Here is a 19,832-nt window from a genome sequence, read left to right on the forward strand (position 1 = left end):
GTCTATTATGTCTCTGAGGGCCCCTGTGATGTGTTATATATGTTATAAAATAAACTCACAGAATCTTCAGGGTCAGTTACACACACTGGAGAGTTTGCTTTCAGGGACATGTTTTTTTCCAGCCTCTCTACAGTAATCTGGACAAAGAGGGAACCCCCTCAGATAATTCATGATCTGGGGCTAATTACCAGCCCATCCCCACTCCATCATAGGTACCTCTTTCTCTAATTTGAAGACTCTTTCCTAAGACCCAAAGTATGTTCTCTGCTCCTTTCCATGGCCTGCGCCAGTTGCCTACATGGATGGCTTTAGTCTTCAGAATTGAGTAGCTACTTACCTTTATGCAGGGAGAGATGGATAACACAAATGCCACATGCTGTCCCCACTGAGGCCATCATTTCATTATGCCAACATCCACGCCTCCCCACCCCACCCTACCAATCTATAATGTTCAAAATGCAGCAGGTTATGGAAGATTTGCATGGGATCCAACTCTGCCTTTGCTTTCTAAAACAAAATAAGTCTGGAGAAAGACTCACAGTCATATTTCACCAAAGTCTCTTACTAAATTAATTATAGGCAGCTATAATTCATCATGCTTTCAATTAACAATTAATTATGTACAACAGAGACAAATGTTTTATGGAGACCAAGAAACAACATGTATCATTCTCAGTGAAGTATTTTCCCTTCACACTATAGGGAAGGGATTGATGGGCTACAGATTGTGTGGACCAGTTTGATTCTGTAAAACTCAGATCCACCTGGACCCACAACAGGAATGACAACCCGGAGTCAGAGAGGCTCAGGGTTTGGCATGTGGAGAATTTAGGATTTGAGCCCTGTTTTAATTAGCTTTTATGTTGCTGTGACCCAAAAACATGACAAGAATAATTTAGAGAGGAGGAAAAGTTTACTTGAGGCTGTCTCAGAGGTTCAGTCCTTGATCAGTCAACTCCATGGCTCTGGGCCCAAGTGAACCCAAACATCACAGCGGACCAAGAACCAGAGAGAATTCTGCTTCCCAAGGACAAAATATAAACCAAAGACACATCCCCAGTGACCCACTTCCTCCAGTTACACCCTACCTGACTAGTTAATTCATACTGGTGGATTAATGCACTGATAGGTTGTACCTCATACAATCATTTCACATCTGAATGTTCTTGCACTGTCTCACAATGAGTTTTTAGGGTCACCACATATCCAACCATAATAGCACCTTCTTTCTCACCAAGAAAGAAGGCTTTGTTTGGGGGGACATGTATCATCCTAGCAGGGACATCAGGATGTGAAGTCCCCTTTCTCAGTCAGTACAAGGTTCAGAGAATGCTGTAATCAGAGGAGTCAGTGAGAGAGAGGCAGATCCAAGGGGCTCTCTTGATGCTTCACTGATCGCCCATCTTTGTGGAGAGCAAGTGGCACATGGAGAGGGCCACAGAACATCTCTTATTCCAAAGAAGACCAGTGGAACTTTGTCTTGTCTTGAATGGTCTTCAGGGATGTTATGGTGTGAACTGATCAATATAACCAATAAGTTATAGGTATAGGTATAGGTTATAGACTAGAAGATTTTGATAAGTAAGACAACAGAAATAAGCAACTGCAAGACATAGGATTTAAGCCATAGGCAATAGTATTAGACAATAAGATAGTGAATTAAAACCTGTTACAAATACATATAGGATAAAAAGCTAATGTAGACATAGGTGAGGTTAAATCAATATAGCCGTAAGCAAATAATTAACATGATCATGTAGCTTTACATAGGATAAGGATATAAGGTTTAAAGATATAAGTAATAAAATGATAGGTAAATATGTGTGTGTAGGCCATAAGTTAGCTATAGTCTTAAGTAAACATTAAATAAGTTACTAATACTGGTTATGTAAAACAATTGCTATGGTAAAAACTATCTGATCTCTTGTAACAGTTCTCTCCTTGCTGGAGCAGTGGGAATGGAGTCACTGTGGCTACATGTGCAGACTAGTGTGGCCATAAGAACTCCATCTTAGCTGTTCTAGACTGCACCTTAGTTTTTCTGTTTCTGCTCTTGTAAAGAGTCAGCTGCAGGACCCATTTCTGAGAAAACAAAACGAAAGCTGTTTTCTGCCAAATTAAAAAAAAATATCTATTGTTTTCTGTAGTTTGTATCCCACAAAATGTCCTCAACCCAGGATACAGTGGTCTTGGTGAACTATATGACTTTAAAGTAGATTCTCGCTCCCTCTGACCACCTGCTCGACAGTTGTCTAGCACCTACTCAGAACCAAGATGCTGTTGACTGGGTTGTTCTGCTGACAGCTTCTTTTAGCTTCTGTAACTTGCTGGCTTACTAACTGAAACATTCCATTGGATGTGGTTTTCCTCCTTCAGTAGAAAATTTCCCTCAGAGGGGGCTGTTATTCTTTCAGACAGTCACTTAGATTCTCTTAGCACAGCCCCTGGCCAGGTATAATTGGCAAAATAGGTAAATAAAAATTATTTGTTTCAGATTCGGCCTTGGTGTGTTTTCTGAGCAGTTTCCCCACAACAGGGAAAGATGAAGAAGTTTGAAGCAGCAGCCTGGCTCTGAGGCCGGAGCACTGAGAGCTTCCTTTCCTGGAAGATGTCAATTGCTTTTCCAAAATTCATTCCCCCTTTCACCCTTCCTGACAGAGCTCCAATTTCTTGTAGGACTGACCTTACTTTAGCACAAGGTAGGGCCTCTGAATACCTTGAACCAATCAGTATATACTAACTTGGGGAGCCTATAATGTGTTTAAGGAACATGACAGGCATCAAAGGCTCTCAGGGAAAACTGGAACATAGATTCTTTTTTTGTGCTGTGCTTTGGTATTAGTGGAGAATGTTACTCTTGTTACTCCATCACTGCTGCTATTACTGTTAATATAAATCATGACATAACACAAAGGACTTTTTTTTTATCATAGACACAGTTGAAAGTGCTTTACACTCATTTAATACAACAACCCCATAATATAGATATTATTGTCATCCTCGTGGTTAGGTGCAGAACAGGCTGAACTATGTTATCTGCAGGGCAGGCTGAACAAATGTTTAGCTGCAGGATGGCCCACGCACTCAAACCCCCCTCTGTCTGGTCCTTTATCACCTGTTTGTGTCAAAGCTGAACATTCAACCCCTGTTCAAGGCTGAACACTCAACCCCCACTCAAGGCTGAACACTTAACCGCCCCTTGTGCCAACAAGGCAGCTTACAGACCAAGAGGCCCCGTTAGATTTGGGCTATAAAAACTCCCTCCTGATGGGCCCCTTTCTCTCTTGCTCTCTTGCTTTTTTTTTTTTTTTAATTTTTTTTTATTGGTTGTTCAAAACATTACAAAGCTCATGATATATCATCTTTCATACATTTGACTCAATCTCTTGCTCTCTTGCTCTCTTGCTCTGTCTCTCTCTCTTGATCTCTCTGTCTCCCTTGCGCGCATGCTCTCCTCTCTCTCTCTCTCTTTCTCTCTCTGGCTGCATTATCTCAAATTAGTTTTTGAGATTTGAGTCCCTCATCTTTAAAGTTCATAACATGAGGAATCTTGGGAAAAGTTACAGTGCTGAATTTGGCTACTTCATGCAGCCTTTAATTAGGCCTGTTTCAGTTTTCTAATGATATATTACACTCCAACACTCGGCAGTGTAAACATGTTTACCCTGACCTTTCATGGTTCTGTGCCTTGCCTGGGCCCTCTCTGGTGGGTCTCACTGAGGGACTGTCACGTTATAGTCCAGAGGCAGCTAAGCCTGCAGGCATGAGAAAGTTCAACTGGGTTGGACAAATAGCTCTCCCACAGGGCTGGCTCTTGATGCTGTTTGTTTTCTGGGAGCTCTGCTAGGCTTGACCAGCGTGTTTTCCTGTAGTATCTCTCCAGAGCATGGCAGCTGGGTTTAAGAGAGAATGTCTCAAGCATTACAGGCCCAGATATAAGTTTAAAGACTTCTGGTAATTCAGCTTTGGAAGTCACAAAGTATCACTTTTGTTTGGTTCTATGCTTAAGAGAGAGTCAAGTGGACAGGGAAATTTTAGAGGAAAGGACTCCAGAGGGCCAAGAACACCACAAGGTAGAGTCTATTGAGATACCAATTTGGAGACCAGCTCCTCAAGGCCTTTGAAGAAATCAAAGTGTTTACTTTGAATGTGGCCCAAGAAACAGAGGCTTCAGGCAGGAATGCGACTGTGAGCAAAGAGAGGAAGAGCAAAAGAAGATGCACATTCTCACAACAGAACACAGGCAAGATATGCTACCGGGCCTTATGGTCAGGTTTTATTGGGGTGTATAGTTAGGTGGAATGAGTTTGATCCAAAGGGACCAGACTTTCCTTGGGACTGGGACATATGGAACAAGATGGTGTTTCCCACTAGGGGTGTGTGGTCTGGCATGTAGGTTTCAGTTTCCATCAATGTCTCTGAAAGTTGTTGATTTTAGTGATGGGATGGAAGGTCAGGCTCCAATCAAATGTTAGCCCCTGGCTTCACAAGGTTAATAATCTGTGTCTCATTTCTGCTCTGTTATATTCCAGAAAACTCACATAGATCTGGAAAATTTCAAAGTAATTATGAGCTATTCTGTGGGCTCAACGTCTTGGTTTCTTTCTGTCCCTTAGTCTCCTTTGTTCGGCTCATAAGCTCCATATTCCAAAATGCCACTGGTTCCATATTCCAACAGTAACATTTCTCTTTTAGAGCCTCAGTTTTCTCTCTAAATTCCTAAATTTCTATCTCAGGAAAAAGAGGCTCCTTAAGTACAAAGTCTTCAGCATACTGGAGTGAAATAAATAACTAACAGCCTTACAAGGTTGATAAAGCCAATCCCTGAGCTACAGATAGGCTAGGATGTGGGAAAGAAGATGGTATCAGGGTACAGAATGAACCTGACACAACTTCATCCAGATCTTTTCTAACTGCTTTGATCCCTGTTCTCTGCACAGCACAGTGACGATGCCCTGCAACACTACTTTCAGGCAAGGGGGAGCTGTGAGCTGGCTCCCCTCCCAAGGCTTGTACTGCAGCCTTGGCTTGGGCAGAGTGTGAGGCAAAAACTGAACGCTACAGTGGAGAGGGATGGGCCAAGCTCATGACAGAGGGAAGTCATTCCCCCAGGTCCATCTCTCAGCTAAAAGATAAGACTTGTCAAGATCTCTTGCCAGGCATGGTGGCACACACCTATAATCCCAGCAGATGGGGAGTAGTGGGGAGTGGGGCTGAGGCAGGAGGATCTGGAGTTCAAAGCCAGCTTCAGCAACAGAGAGGCACTAAGCAACTCGGTGAGATCCTGTCTCTAAATAAAATAAAAAATAGGGCTGGAGATATGACTCAGTGGTTGAGTGCCCCTGAGTTAAATCCCCAGTGCCAAATAATAATAATAGTAATAATAAAATAAAGATCTCTGGCTGAGGCTGTTACTTCATGAACTAGCTGAAAGCAGAGTCCAGAATTCCCCAAGACCGTAAAAGAGCTTTTCTGATAAAGAAACCCAAGTTCAACTCCACTCGACCTGTGATTGCTCATCCCACAGGAATGAAGCCAGAATGAGACAGGCAGGCAGTATAGACAGGTAGATCGAGTCAGGTCAGATCAAGGAGGCCAATTTGAGTGAGTCCGGAAGTGTTGGAGACTGCCCCTGAGGGACTGAAATGCCTTCAGAGCCCTATCAAGATAACCTGCCCCTGCTCCAACCTGTTGCTAAGGTAACCTGTCCCAGGAATTGCCCCTCCCTATAGGGAGCTACAAAGTTGTTAATTAATGTGTCCTGGGCTGCTCCTTCCTGCCCCTCCCCCTGCAGCCCACCTGTTTCCCACCTTTGGGCCATCCCACTGAGCATTTCTGGGCCTAGTCAAGTACGGGGGAAGGAGAAGGATAAGGGGAAGAGAGCAGGAGAACAAAGGATACCTAAGACATATAAAAAGGCAGAACATCTGGCTTCTTGGGATACCAGGATACCAGCTGTGGCCCCCTTCTCCCTCTGGGGAGAACTCTATGTTGCCCCTTTTGAAATAAACCCTGCTTTATATGCTTGCCTCAGTGAGCTTCTCCAATGTTCAAGCTTCAACATGTGAGGGAGCAGAACTCCTCACCAATAACCGGACGTATCATGAATGTGAAGAGGTATTGTTACTTTAACTTGTATTTCCTAATGAGATCAAGGATTTTCACATGTTTATTGGTTTTCTCTTTTATAATTTTTTTCTTAGATTTCTGTCTATATTTTGTTTGTATTTCTGTAGGGTATTTGTCTTTATGTAGTAAATTTATAAAAACTTTTGACATACAATAGGGATTAGCTCTTTATCATCTATCTGTATTGTAAATATTTTCCCACAGCATATTCTTTATCCATTAACTTTGCAGATTGTATACATTTCCATTAAAATACTCAGTAATTGAATACATCTTCTTCTTCTTTTTTTTTAATCTATAACTTTTGGGTTCTTCTCTTTTTTGTGAAGGCATCCTTAATACCTCCTGGCCACTTTGCCTGTGGTCAGTCCAGAAGTTTTTTTCATCAGTGTAAAATCTTCAGAGTTCAGCTCCAACTCAAGTCCAAGGAGACGCTCAGAAAATACCAGAGGGAATAAGGGAAATTAAAAAATAAAAATGAAGGGAAAGTGAGAAACAAGAGACCAGTAAGCGAGAAATGAAAGACAGAGACCAGGCAGAGATATATACATGAGAGTTTATTTGTCAGAGCTGACTAATAAAGGCCATCTCTCTATAGGAGAGAGAGGCAAAACAGGCTTGGCTTCTGGGACTTTTATGGGGAAGGCTCAGAAATCAGAGCCTGCTGGGTCCTAAAGCAGCAGTTAAGGGTGAGGTTGGTGTGAGGGAGTGGTGAGCCTTTCTCAGAAAGGCCCTTAGGCGGGAAAGTGAAACTTTCCTTAAAATGTCTGCTGTCACTTAAGATGGCCATCCAGATGCTAAGCAAAGACCTTATAAAAAAAGAAAAAAGAAAGAAAAAGAAAAAATACTCTGACTCAAGCCATACCTAGATCAATCTATTGCAATCTCAAGCCTGGACTCACAACCGTTTCCAATGCAGCAGTCCTGAGGAGTGAGTCCCGGTCCTTTGTTCAGTGAGATTTTATAGGTTTGGGGGGGTACTCTATGTGTCACAACATCACACAGCAAATCATTTCATACCATGGGAAAATCAAACAACAACTCAACATCGATTAGCACATTCACTGTCGGGAACAAGTCGGGTAGGGGTGATTCCTTAGTACAAGAGGTGGATACATTTGAACTGATTGGTTTAAGCCATGAGGGGTAGGGATGTACGTGCTAAACTACAGGGTTTCCTAACATGTTATCAATCACGAAACTACTGGGAGGTTCACCTGGTATGCCAGGTATTTTCGATATCTCACACTGATTGGTAATTGCTAGGCGGTTGCTATGGGTCTTCAAGGTAATTCATTAGGCCCCAAACATTCTCTAGTCTTTCCAAGAACTAGCTAACTGAGTCAGGGACACCTGGCTCTGCAGATCTCTCCTGTTATTTACAGACAAACAACTCAACAGGGTGGGTATGTTCCTAGGAACACTGTGGGTTTTTCTAAGGATAAGGGTCACGCCCCCTGTCTCTGGACAGGCCTTGAGGTAGAAGCTGGTTTCTCAAAAACGGAGTCACATCAGTTTCTCATTGCTATCACCAAGTGTATTTCCCAAGGTGCATAAAGTCAGTCATTACCTAGTGTGAAATAATGAAATAATTAAGAAACACATTTGTTAGGTGGAGGTGGCTGAGGAACAAAGCACCAAGCAACCCACGCATGCGAAAGAACCACTGACAGAACCACCTGTCAATCAGCAGGATCTCCTGGTCAATCCTGGATCTTAGCCAGCTATCCCAGACCAACCCCAGTAGGACAAGAGACCCTAAAACTTTCCTTTCCTGTCACAAGCCCTCCCTTCCTGCCCTAAGCCCCCCAAAATTCCAGTCCAGTCGAGCTCCCGTGTGCTTAGACCCACTCTGCTGGTTGGAGAGTTCTGCTTGGGAGTGAAATCTCAATAAAGCCTCATTCAGCAGCCTTTTAAAATCTGCCTCCTTTTGGTCACTGCTGCCTGACCTTACAACATTCATTTGCTTCTGTCCTCAATTCCTATCACAGAACTCCCAAATCCCTTATAGATTGGGGCACCAGGAATTTTTCTAATATTTGGTCTTTTGTCTCAGTTCCTGACACAGAGCTTCTAAGAATCTGAATTTTCTGAATAATAGAATCATCTAACACAGAGCTCTTAAATCCTTTGAAATTTCCTGGGTGATAGAAGCATCTGTTATGCTAATGAAGCCACTCCTGGTAGGCTCCTGGAAAGCCTGGGGACTGGTTGCCAGGGGAACCAACCAAGTGGTTAAAAGTTTGCAACTTTAAGTCCCACCCCATGACCTCCAGGGAAGGAAAAGGAGTTGGAGGTTGAGTTGATGACCAAAGAGCAATGCTGCAGTCCATCATCCCTACATAATGAACCCTCCATAAAAACTGGGAAGAGTAGGGATCAGAGAGATCCAGATTGCTGAACAAATGGAGGTGCCTGGGGGATGGTGCACCCACCTGGAGAGAGCATGGAAGCTCTGCACCTCATCCCACATACTTTGCCCTATGTAGCGCTCCCATCTGGATGTTTATCTGTGTTCTTTGCAATATTTTTTACAATGAATAGATTAGCATATGTAAAGTGTCTCCTTGGCCATGTAAGCCGCTCTAGCAAATCTGAGGAGGGGGCCCAATTTATAGCCAGGTTGTTGAAAGTCATGAAGATGACTTTCAGACTTGTGGTTGACATCTAAAGTGAGAAGCAGTCTTGTGTAACTAAGTCCCTAACTTGGGATCTGACTCTGCTTCTGAGTGATAGTGTTGAAAATGAACAGAGAATCACTTAGTGTGTGGGGGAAATTTCATACATATCTTGATAGCCAGTGGCAAAGAATACTGAGATGACTATTATATGGTATCTTGGAGAAGGAAAAGCAATTTTTCCCTGTTTCATACCTTAACCATGTAAGGAAATTGATAGCCATATTATCAATTAGTTTACTTCATTATTTATTAAGCTCCTGTTTGATTCGACCTATGCTGGGTGCTGAAGAAAACAATGTCAGCACAAATGATGCACAGGAGACTAAGGCCCAAGACTGGAGGCAAACCTTGGATCAGCAAGCCTTTCTTTATTCAGGATTCAGCTGCAGAGTCAGTGGGTTGAAGATGGGGCATGGTTCATTTTGGGGGCAGAAAATGGCGGAGGGCTGAAGGAAGGATCTTGGGTCCCACCCTAAAGGATCCTTTAGGGTGGGACCCAAGGGTAGTTCATGGGGTTCATTGTATTGGGGTCAGCTGACCCATTAGGGTTGGGAGTCAGGTGCAAGTTCCTCTTGTGTTCATTCACTCTGGCTGAGGCCTGGGATTTTAAATGACAAAAGCTTAGGGAGAAATGTCCTTGGACTTATTTTCCAAATCCTTCACTTAATATGTATTGTCATTAATCAAAGACAAGGCTTAAGGTCTAGGGTGAGAGGAAGACATGCTCAAGAGGCAAAATATGTCAAGATGGAATATTAGTGCTCATATGAAAGCATTAAGAACTATAGGAACTCGGGCTGGGGCTGTAGCTCAGTGGCAGAGCACTTACCTCGCATGTGTGAGGCACTGGGTTCAATCTTTAGCACCACATAAAAGTGAATTAATAAAATAAAGACATTCTGTCCATCTACAACTATAAAAAGTTAAAAAAAAATAAAAAGTATAGGAACAAAAGGAGAGAGAAGATAGTAATCAAGGAGTAATGCAACTTCAATTATAGAAGTAATATTATCAGGAATCAATATTTATTAAGTGTTTATCATGGGCCCTGCAATGTGCTAATCACTTTAAATGCATTCTCAATGAATTTCACTACCAATATCTGTGATTTAAATGCCCTGTGCTTTCCACTTCCTGAAGATAAACAAAAAATGAAAACACCAAGAAGTAGAATGAGTTGCACAACATAAACCAGAAGAAAATGACCAAGCAACAGTCCAAACCCAGTGTGACTTATCCTAGACCTTGGTCTCTGGATCTTTTTCCTCAAGATGGCAACATCTGAACTTCCCTTTACAGGATGGAGAGTGTTTAGAATTTGGGGTTAGGCTCCTAGGGAATGGAAAATAGAAGCAAGCACTCAGATAATGGTGAATGTAGAGTATGTTCTATTGTTGCTTTTTTAGAAACTCAAGTGACCTCAAAATCTACCAGAAATGAGCACTTGGCACTGGCTTAGAAACAGAAAGACTAATCAATGGAATGGAATGAATTCCAGAGACTCCTACATATATGGAATGTTAGTTTGAAAAAGGATGACATTTAAAATCAGTGGCTGAATGGTTTGACTATTCTGAATTAAATGACTTTGTAGTGTTTTTGGAAGGCTAAAATAAGGTTATATAATTATGTACATGAAGAAAGAAAGAACTAAAGAAAAATTTATAAAGAAAAATTTGAAAGATCTATGAAAATACTTTTAAGAGTTTGATAAATAGGCAAGGTATTCTTAACTTGTACACAGAACTTAAAAGCGCTTAGGAAAAATGTCTTATAGATTTGACTATACGTCATTTGACTCATTCAAACAGCAATAATTACCAAAATACATTTAAATGTTTTGAAGAAAATATTTGTCATCAAAATATTATATGTTTACCATAACTAATATAAAATGTGTTCTTATATTCAATCCAAATTAGATAGACATTAAGAGAATAAAAGGTAAAGGATGAACAGGTACTAATACCTATTTGTTAAACAAGAAGACAAGCTTTTTAAAAATTTTAATTTAATTTAATTTTTTATTTATATATGACAGTGGAATGCATTGTAATTCTTATTACACATATAGAGCACAATTTTTCATATCTCTAGTTGTATACACAGTATATTCACACCAATTCATGACTTCATACCTGTACTTTGGATAATAATGATCATCACTTTCCACCATCATTAATAATCCTGTGCCCCTTCCCTTCCCCTCCAAGCCCTCTGCCCTATCTAGATTCGTCTATTCCTCCCATGCTCCCTCTCCCTATCCAACTGTGAATCAGCCTCCTTATATCAAAGAAAACATTCAGCATTTGATTTTTTGGGATTGTCTAACTTCACTTGGCATTATCTTCTCTAACTCCATCCATTTACCTGCAAATGCCATGATTTTATTCTCTTTTATTGCTGAGTAATATTCCATTGGGTATATATGCCACATTTTTTAAATCCATTTATCTATTGAAGGGCATCTAGGTTGGTTCCACAGTTTAGCTATTGTGAATTGTGCTGCTATAAGCATTGATGTGGCTGTGTCCCTGTAGTATGCTGTTTTTAAAGTCCTTTGGGAGACCAAGGAGAGGGGTAGCTGGGTCAAATGGTGGTTCCATTCCCAATTTTCCAAGAAATCTCCATACTGCTTTCCATATTGGCTGCACCAATTTTCAGTTCCACCAGCAGTGTATGAGTGTATCTTTTTTCCCCACATCCTCACAACACTTATTGTTGTTTGTCTTCATAATAGCTGCCATTCTGACTGGAGTGAGATGAAATCTTAGAGTGGTTTTGATTTGCATTTCTCTAATTGCTAGTAATGATGAACATTTTTTCATGTATTTGTTGATTGATTATACATCATTTTCTGAGAAGTGTCTGTTCAGGTCCTTGGCCCATTTATTGATTGGGTTATTTGTTTCTTTGGTGTTTAGCTTTTTGAGTTCTTTATATGCCCTATAGATTAGTAGTCTATCTGATGTGTGAGAGGTGAAGATTTGCTCTCAAGTTGTAGGCTCTCTATTCATCTCACAGATTGTTTCTTTTGCTGAGAAGAAAGTTTTTAGTTTGAATCCATCCCATTTATTGATTCTTGATTTTAATTTGTGTGCCACAGGAGTCTTATTGAGGATGCTGGAGCCTATTCCCACACGATGGAGATTAAGGCCTACTTTTTCTTCTACTAGATGCAGGGTGTCTGGTTGTATTCCTAAGTTCTTGATCCATTTTCAGTTGAGTTTTGTGCATGGTGAGAGACAGGGGTTTAATATCATTTTGTTGCATATGGATTTCCAGTTTTCCCAGCACCATTTGTTGAAGAGGCTATCTTTTCTCCAATGCATGTTTTTGGCACCTTTGTCTAATATGAGATAATTGTAATTTTGTGAGTTAGTCTCCGTATCCTCTATTCTATACCATTGATCTACCAGTCTGTTTTGGTGCCAATAGAAGTGAAAGATCTATATAATAAAAATTACAGAATCCTAAAGAAAGAAATCAAAGAAGACCTTAGAAGATGGAAAGATCTACCTTGCTCTTGGATAGGCAGAATTAATATCATCAAAGTGACTATACTACCAAAAGCATTACACAGATTTAATGCAATTTCATTCAAAATCCCAATGACCTTCCTCATAGAAATAGAAAAAGCAATCATGAAATTCATCTGGAAAAATAAGAGACCCAGAATAGCTGAAGCAATCCTTAGCAGGAAGAGTGAATCAGGTGGCATCACTATACCAGACCTTAAACTGTACTACAGAGCAATAGTAAGAAGACAATCTTAACAGTGATGGGCAAGGCAAAAATTAAAATGACAACATGGACCATAGATTTCCTATAACATAGCCAATATTGAAAACAAAACCCAAACACTTTGACTGTACCAGTGATGGCAGGATTATAATGAAAATGCACAAATAGGGGCAAGATATGTTTACCACATTTCTGTGTCTTCTTAGCACACACTTTGTGTAGGAATCTCCTCTGCATTAAGGCTGCCAGGACAGTCATATTTTCATAGAGCCTTATCAACCCCAGAAGGCAAGGAGTACTGAAGGGGGAAGGAGGGTTTCTTTCAGGTATTTTGTTAATTTTTTGAGGTAATGATTGATCACAAGAAATTGTAAGAAATAATAAAATCCCTATAACTTATGTTTCCTCCGGCGGTAACATTTTGCAGAATTACAGTATATATCACAACCAGGTTATCATCATTGATAAAGTCAAGATTCAAAGCACTTTAATCCCCAGGAGGATTTTTCAGGTCCTTTCATAACCATACCCATTGCCCTCTCACTCCCACCTCCTCCTTGATCCTTAATCCCTGGCCACTGCCAAACTGTTCTTCATGTCCAGAATTGTGTCGTTTCAATAATGTAGTGCAAGTAGAATCACACAATATTTAACAGGTGGAGTTTGGCTTTCTTCACTTGCATATTTCTCTGGAGAGTCAGCCAGATTCCATGTGTGTCAATAGTTCTTCTTTTTATTACTGAATAGCCTTCAATCGTGAGGATGTACCACAATCACAACTCACCCTTTGAAGGAATGGATGGTTTCTGGTTTGGGGGCTATTATAAATTAAGCTGCCATAAAATTTTATGTACAGATTATGTGTGAACATCAATTTCCATTTCAATTGGATAAATGCCCAGGTGTGTGATTGCTGAGTTGGTAAGTATTTACATCTTTAGTTTAAAAAAAAAAAAAAAGCCAAACTATATTCCAGAGTGGATGTACCAGTCTACACTCCCACCATGAATGGCACAGGTCCTACACATACATCCTTACCAGTGATTGTTCCTGTCACTGTTCTCCATATGAGGTATTACTGTATTATGCAAGAACATCTCATTGTGATTTTAATTTGCATTTTTCTAATAACTAATGATGTTGGCCATCTTTGCATGTGTTATTTGACATTTTATAAAATTGTATCACCATTTAAAAAATTTTTTTAGTTGTAGATGGACACAATACCTTTAATTAATTAATTAATTATTTTATTTGTATGTGGTGCTGAGGATGGAACCCAGTGCCTCACACATGCTAGGTGAACACTCTACCACTGAGCTACAACCCCAGCCCTGCATTACCATTCTTTGTCATTCCATTTTCATTTGCAGTGTTTTTGAGTGTGCGCTATTATAGAGCTCTTTTAGTGGTTACTATAGGTATTATCTTACATATTTTAAATCATTGTCTACTTTTTTCATCTTTTTGAGTAAAGTCTTGAAGCTTTACTCACTCTTATGTCTTTTTATTTTCCCTTGCATATAATATCATTTTCTTAAATATTTCATCTGCTTACATTCAGAACCATATGGGACAGTGTAATAATTTTTGATTCAACTATCTAACATAGCTTAGAAAACCCAAAGGAGAAAAAAAAACATATTGGTTTTACTACTATTTTTACTTACTGTTATTCTGTTTTCTTGATATTCTAGTATTTTTTCTTTTATAATCTCTTTTCTGCTTAAATAACTTTCTTTAGCCATTCCTTTGCATGAGTCTGCTAATGATAGCTTCTCTCAGTCTTCTTTCATTTAGAGAATGACCTTATTTCTGCTTCATTCCAGATAAATATTTTCAGCGGGTTCAGGATTCTGGATTGACTGTGCTTTTTTTTCTCCACTTGAAAAATGTGCCACTTCCTCTGACCTGCATGGCTGCCGATGATAAATTCGTTGTTTTAATTATTTTTCCCTGTAGGTGGACTATCATATACCTGGATGCTTTTCAGATAAATACATATCTATAGCTATTTTATATATCTATATTTTAATAATTATTAAAATTTTAATGTTATTAAAATTTTTAATATTTTAAATTATATTTTCTTTTAATTTTTATTGTTGGTTGTTTAAAACATTACATAGTTCTTGACATATCATATTTCACACATTGATTCAAGTGGGTTATGAACTCCCATTTTTACCCCGTATACAGATTGCAGAATCACATCGGATACACATCCACTGTTTTACATATTACCATACTAGTGTCTGTTGTATTCTGCTGCCTTTCCTATCCTCTACTACCCCCCCTCCCCTCCCCTCCCCTCCCATCTTCTCTCTCTACCCCATCTACTGTAATTCATTTCTCCCCCTTGTTTTTTTTCCCTTTCCCCTCACTTCCTCTTGTATGTAATTTTGTATAACAATGAGGTTCTCCTTCCATTTCCATGCAATTACCCTTCTCTCTCCCTTTCCCTCCCACCTCTCATCCCTGTTTAATGTTAATCTTCTTCTCATGCTCTTCCTCCCTACTCTGTTCTTAGTTGCTCTCCTTATATCAAAAAAGACTTTTGGCATTTGTGTTTTAGGGATTGGCTAGCTTCACTTAGCATAATCTGCTCTAATGCCATCCATTTCCCTGCAAATTCCATGATTTTGTCATTTTTTAATGCAGAGTAATACTCCATGGTGTATAAATGCCACATTTTTTTATCCATTCATCTATTGAAGGGCATCTAGGTTGGTTCCACAGTCTAGCTATTGTGAATTGTGCTGTTATGAACCTCGATGTAGCAGTATTCCTGTAGTATGCTCTTTTTAGGTCTTTAGGGAATAGACCGAGAAGAGGAATAGCTGGGTCAAATGGTGGTTCCATTCCAAGCTTTCCAAGAAATCTCCATACTGCTTTTCAAATTGGCCGCACCAATTTGCAGTCCCACCAGCAATGTACAAGTGTACTCTTTTCCCCACATCCTCTCCAGCACTTGTTGTTGTTTGACTTCATAATGGCTGCCAATCTTACTGGAGTGAGATGGTATCTTGGGATGGTTTTGATTTGCATTTCTCTGACTGCTGGAGATGGTGAGCATTTTTTCATGTACTTGTTGATTGATTGTATGTCCTCCTCTGAGAAGTGTCTGTTCAGGTCCTTGGCCCATTTGTTGATTGGGTTATTTGTTTTCTTATTATTTAATTTTTTGAGTTCTTTGTATACTCTGGATATTAGGGCTCTATCTGAAGTGTGAGGAGTAAAAATTTGTTCCCAGGATGTAGCCTCCCTATTTACCTCTCTTATTGTTTCTCTTGCTGAGAAAAAACTTTTTAGTTTGAGTAAGTCCCATTTGTTGATTCTTGTTATTAACTCTTGTGCTATGGGTGTCCTATTAAGGAAGTTGGAGCCTGACCCCACAATATGTAGATCAGAGCCAACATTTTCTTCTATCAGACACAGTGTCTCTAATTTGATATCAAGCTCCTTGATCCATTTTGAGTTATTTTTTGTGTATGGCGAGAGAAAGGGATTCAGTTTCATTTTGTTGCATATGGATTTCCAGTTTTCCCAGCACCATTTGTTGAAGATGCTATTCTTCCTCCATTGCATACTTTTAGCCCCTTTATCAAATATAAGATAGTTGTAATTTTGTGTATTGGTCTCTGTGTCCTCTATTCTGTACCATTGGTCCACCCGCCTGTTTTGGTACCAGTACCATGCTGTTTTTGTTACTATTGCTCTGTAGTATAGTTTGAAGTCTGGTATCGCTATACTGCCTGATTCACACTACATATATATAGATCTCTATATAAATCTATATATAAATATATAATATAGATATATATTACAAATTTAGTTTGAGGACATTTGACTATGCTTTGTCTTGTGTAGAATCTCGAGTTTATCTTATTTGGAGTTTGCTGGATTCTTTAGTCTGTAGGTTTAGATCTTTTGTCAAATTGGGAAATATTTTAGCCATTTTATTTCAAGCTCTTTTTTTCAGTTCTGCCCTCTTTCTCCTTCCTTCTGGGACTGTGGCACCATTGTATATATTATACTCTTATGGATCTCTGAGGTTCTCTTCATTTCTTTCATCTATTTTCTCCCTATTGTTCAGATTGAGTAATTTCTTCTCTTTTATCCAGCTCACTGATAAAATCCTCTACCCCTTTCATTCGGCTGTTGAGCCTATCCATAGAGTTTTTATTTCAGTTAACATAGTTTTCTGTTCTGAAATTTCCACGGATTCTTTATATCTTCTCTTTCTTTGCTGAGACTTTTTTTTTTTTTTTTTTTTTTTTTGCTTTTTCTTTTTTTCAAGCTTGTTCATAATTTCTCAACAAAGCATTTTATGGTGGCTGCTTTAGAGTCACTGTCTGGTAATTCTTATATCTCTGCCATCCTGGTGTTGGCATCTATTGGTTGCCTGTTTTATATAATTTGATATTTTCCTGGCCCTTGATATAACAACTGATTTTTAATTGAAAGCTGGATAGTTAGTGTATTACATTATTAGATTCTGGGTCTTGTTTAACCTTCTGTTTTTAGTTGGCCCTGTCTGGCCCTGTTCTGGCAGGAGAAGAAGGTACATTACTAAGTTGGGGTAGAAGTCCAAGTTCCCTACTTTACCTCTATTGATACCAGGGTACATAGGGCTCTGTGTTATATTTGCATGAGACTGGAGGTTCTGAAGTGGCTCCTCACTAGGCCTACTCCCCCTCTGGCTGGGACAGATAAGAGTGCCTCCTAAGTGTCCCTTACATTGTTCCCTTGGACGTCACAAGGTTGTGTCCTCGGTACCACTTAGGAATGGTGAAGCTCCTTACTCTCCACTAAACTTTCAGTGGGAAGTGGGAATAATACCTCTTTACTGCCAGTTGGGGATAGAGGAATAGGATTCCCACATGTGTGTGTGTGGGGGGTGTGGTCATTACTGCTTGACAGGAAGGACTATCCATCTCCCTTCTTGATGTCTTCTGATAACCATGGTAATGGGAGTGTTGAAGGAACCTCCCTTTACCCTGGAAGAATGGATATCTAGGCTCTCTGTTTAGCCCTCCTACCAGGAATTGAGATGAGGCTACTCTCTTTTATAATATTTGGGGGAAGAAGAGTACTGTCTGATAAAATTTTCTCATAATTTTGTGCTCTGCTTGGTTTTCCCTTTCCTCATCTTCTGGATAGAGAGTGGACTTTTGTTGGGGTTTTATTTAGTCTATGTTCATTGAAATTCCTAGGTTATTGCCTTCTTCCTCTCCAAGTCAAGTGTAGGTAAAGCAAAAAGAAAACCCAGTGAAATCACTACTATATGGTCTTCTTCCAGTCCTGAGGTCCCTAACCCATCTACCTCCTGCTCTCCAACTTTCAAAATATTTTTATATTTATTTTACATGTAATGGCCAGGATTTTTAGTTGTACTTAGCAGAGGGGTTAGGGAAAATTATGACAGTATCATTCTGCTTTCTGCACAGTGACTTTATAATGCATTTGAACATCTGCTCAGCAGGATCCCTCTCATTAGTCTTCTTTATATGTTTCTTGAATATTATCAGACTATTTCATATTTTGTGAAAGACCACTTTATCTTGTTTCCAAAAAACAACCACAAAATTGTAATTTTAATTGAAATTGAGTTAAATATATTTACACATTCTATATTAATTATAGGGAAAATCATAGTTTTATGATCGTAAGTCTCAGATTTAAAATATTCAATGTTCTATTTATTTCCATTTTACATCCTTTAAGATCTAATAGTTTTCTTATAATGGGTCTAATGCTTTTTATTGTTAAATTTATTCTAACAAATCTATTTAATTAGTTTTTGCCATGAATTGATCATACATTGCTTAATGATAGGGATGCATTCTGACAAATGTTATGTGATTTTGTTGTACAGATCTCACAGAGTGTACTTATACAAACATGAGATATATACAGTTTACTTCTGGGATGACTATTTTACTGTAAACTATTTTTTAGTAAGTAGAAGGGATATACTTTAAAATAATGATAAAAATATAGTATGTAAACCAGTAACCTAACCATTTATTATTATTTTCAAATATTAGGTACTTTATGTAATTGCATATATACTCTATATAGTATATTATATAAATATATGTACACACACACACACATACACACACACTATACTACCATCTGACTGGCAGTTCAGTAGGTTTGTTTATACCAGTATCATAAGCACACAAATAATGTGTTGTGCTTCTGTGTTACGAATGGCTCCATGATAACTTTATGAGACCACCATTATATACGCAGTCCACTATTTTAAAAAAATATTTATTTTTTATTTATAGGTGGATACATATCTTTATCTTATTTTTACGTGGTGCTGAGGATTGAACTCATTGCCTCACGCAGGCTAGATGTGCTTTGTACCACTTGAGCCATAAGCCCAGCCCCTGAAGTCCACGATTGATTAAAACATTAAGTGATTCTTGACTGTACTTTTTCTACCATGTGTCTTGTGTAGATGGTATTGATTTTGTATAGCTACCTTTTGCATACATACTTTAAAAGGGACCAGTCACCTTATCAAGTAACCTTACTAATTTTCTTAGTTTTTTTACTAGACCCTTTTGGGATTCTTAGCATAAAATAATATTATGAGTAAAAATATTTTTAATAATTTGCTGTTAATAATCATAGCAATGTTTTTTGCATCATTAATTTAGTGACCAAATAACAACTGAAAAAAAAAAAAGCCCATCAACATGGGAGTACTTGAGTGATTCTCAACCTGTCCAGAAAATTAAATGCTAACTGCCTATGGAAATAAGTTAACTTGGATCAATGTCAGGTAGGAAGAATGAAGTGAAAAAGGCAAAAGATGGTTATGATCCCATTTTTTCTGAAACAACAGAAAATATCTGCATGCAGTTGTATATATGATTGTATATATGATGTATACATGTGTGTTTATACAGAGAGGGAAGCCACGAAAAAATACTAGTTGGTTTATAATGGTAGTGGTAGATGAGTGGAAAGGGAGAAATAAGCATAAACAAACAGAACAGTATACACTGCAGTTAGATGTTATTCACCATAGAAACAGCATATACGATAGAATCTCATTCATGTTAAATTACAGAGCTGTGTAAAGAGACACCTGAAGTGATGGCCAAAGCAATATAGTGGTGATTCTGATTTCTGGGGGGATTTTAAGAGATTTCATTTTCATTTTTACTTTTTATGAATTATTCAAAATGTTTACTATGAAAATATATTATAGGATCATAAAAACACAGGATGAACCTTTTTTTTTTTCATGGTATA

Source organism: Callospermophilus lateralis, chromosome 15 (assembly GCF_048772815.1).
Source record: "Callospermophilus lateralis isolate mCalLat2 chromosome 15, mCalLat2.hap1, whole genome shotgun sequence".
Taxonomy (NCBI): domain Eukaryota; kingdom Metazoa; phylum Chordata; class Mammalia; order Rodentia; family Sciuridae; genus Callospermophilus; species Callospermophilus lateralis.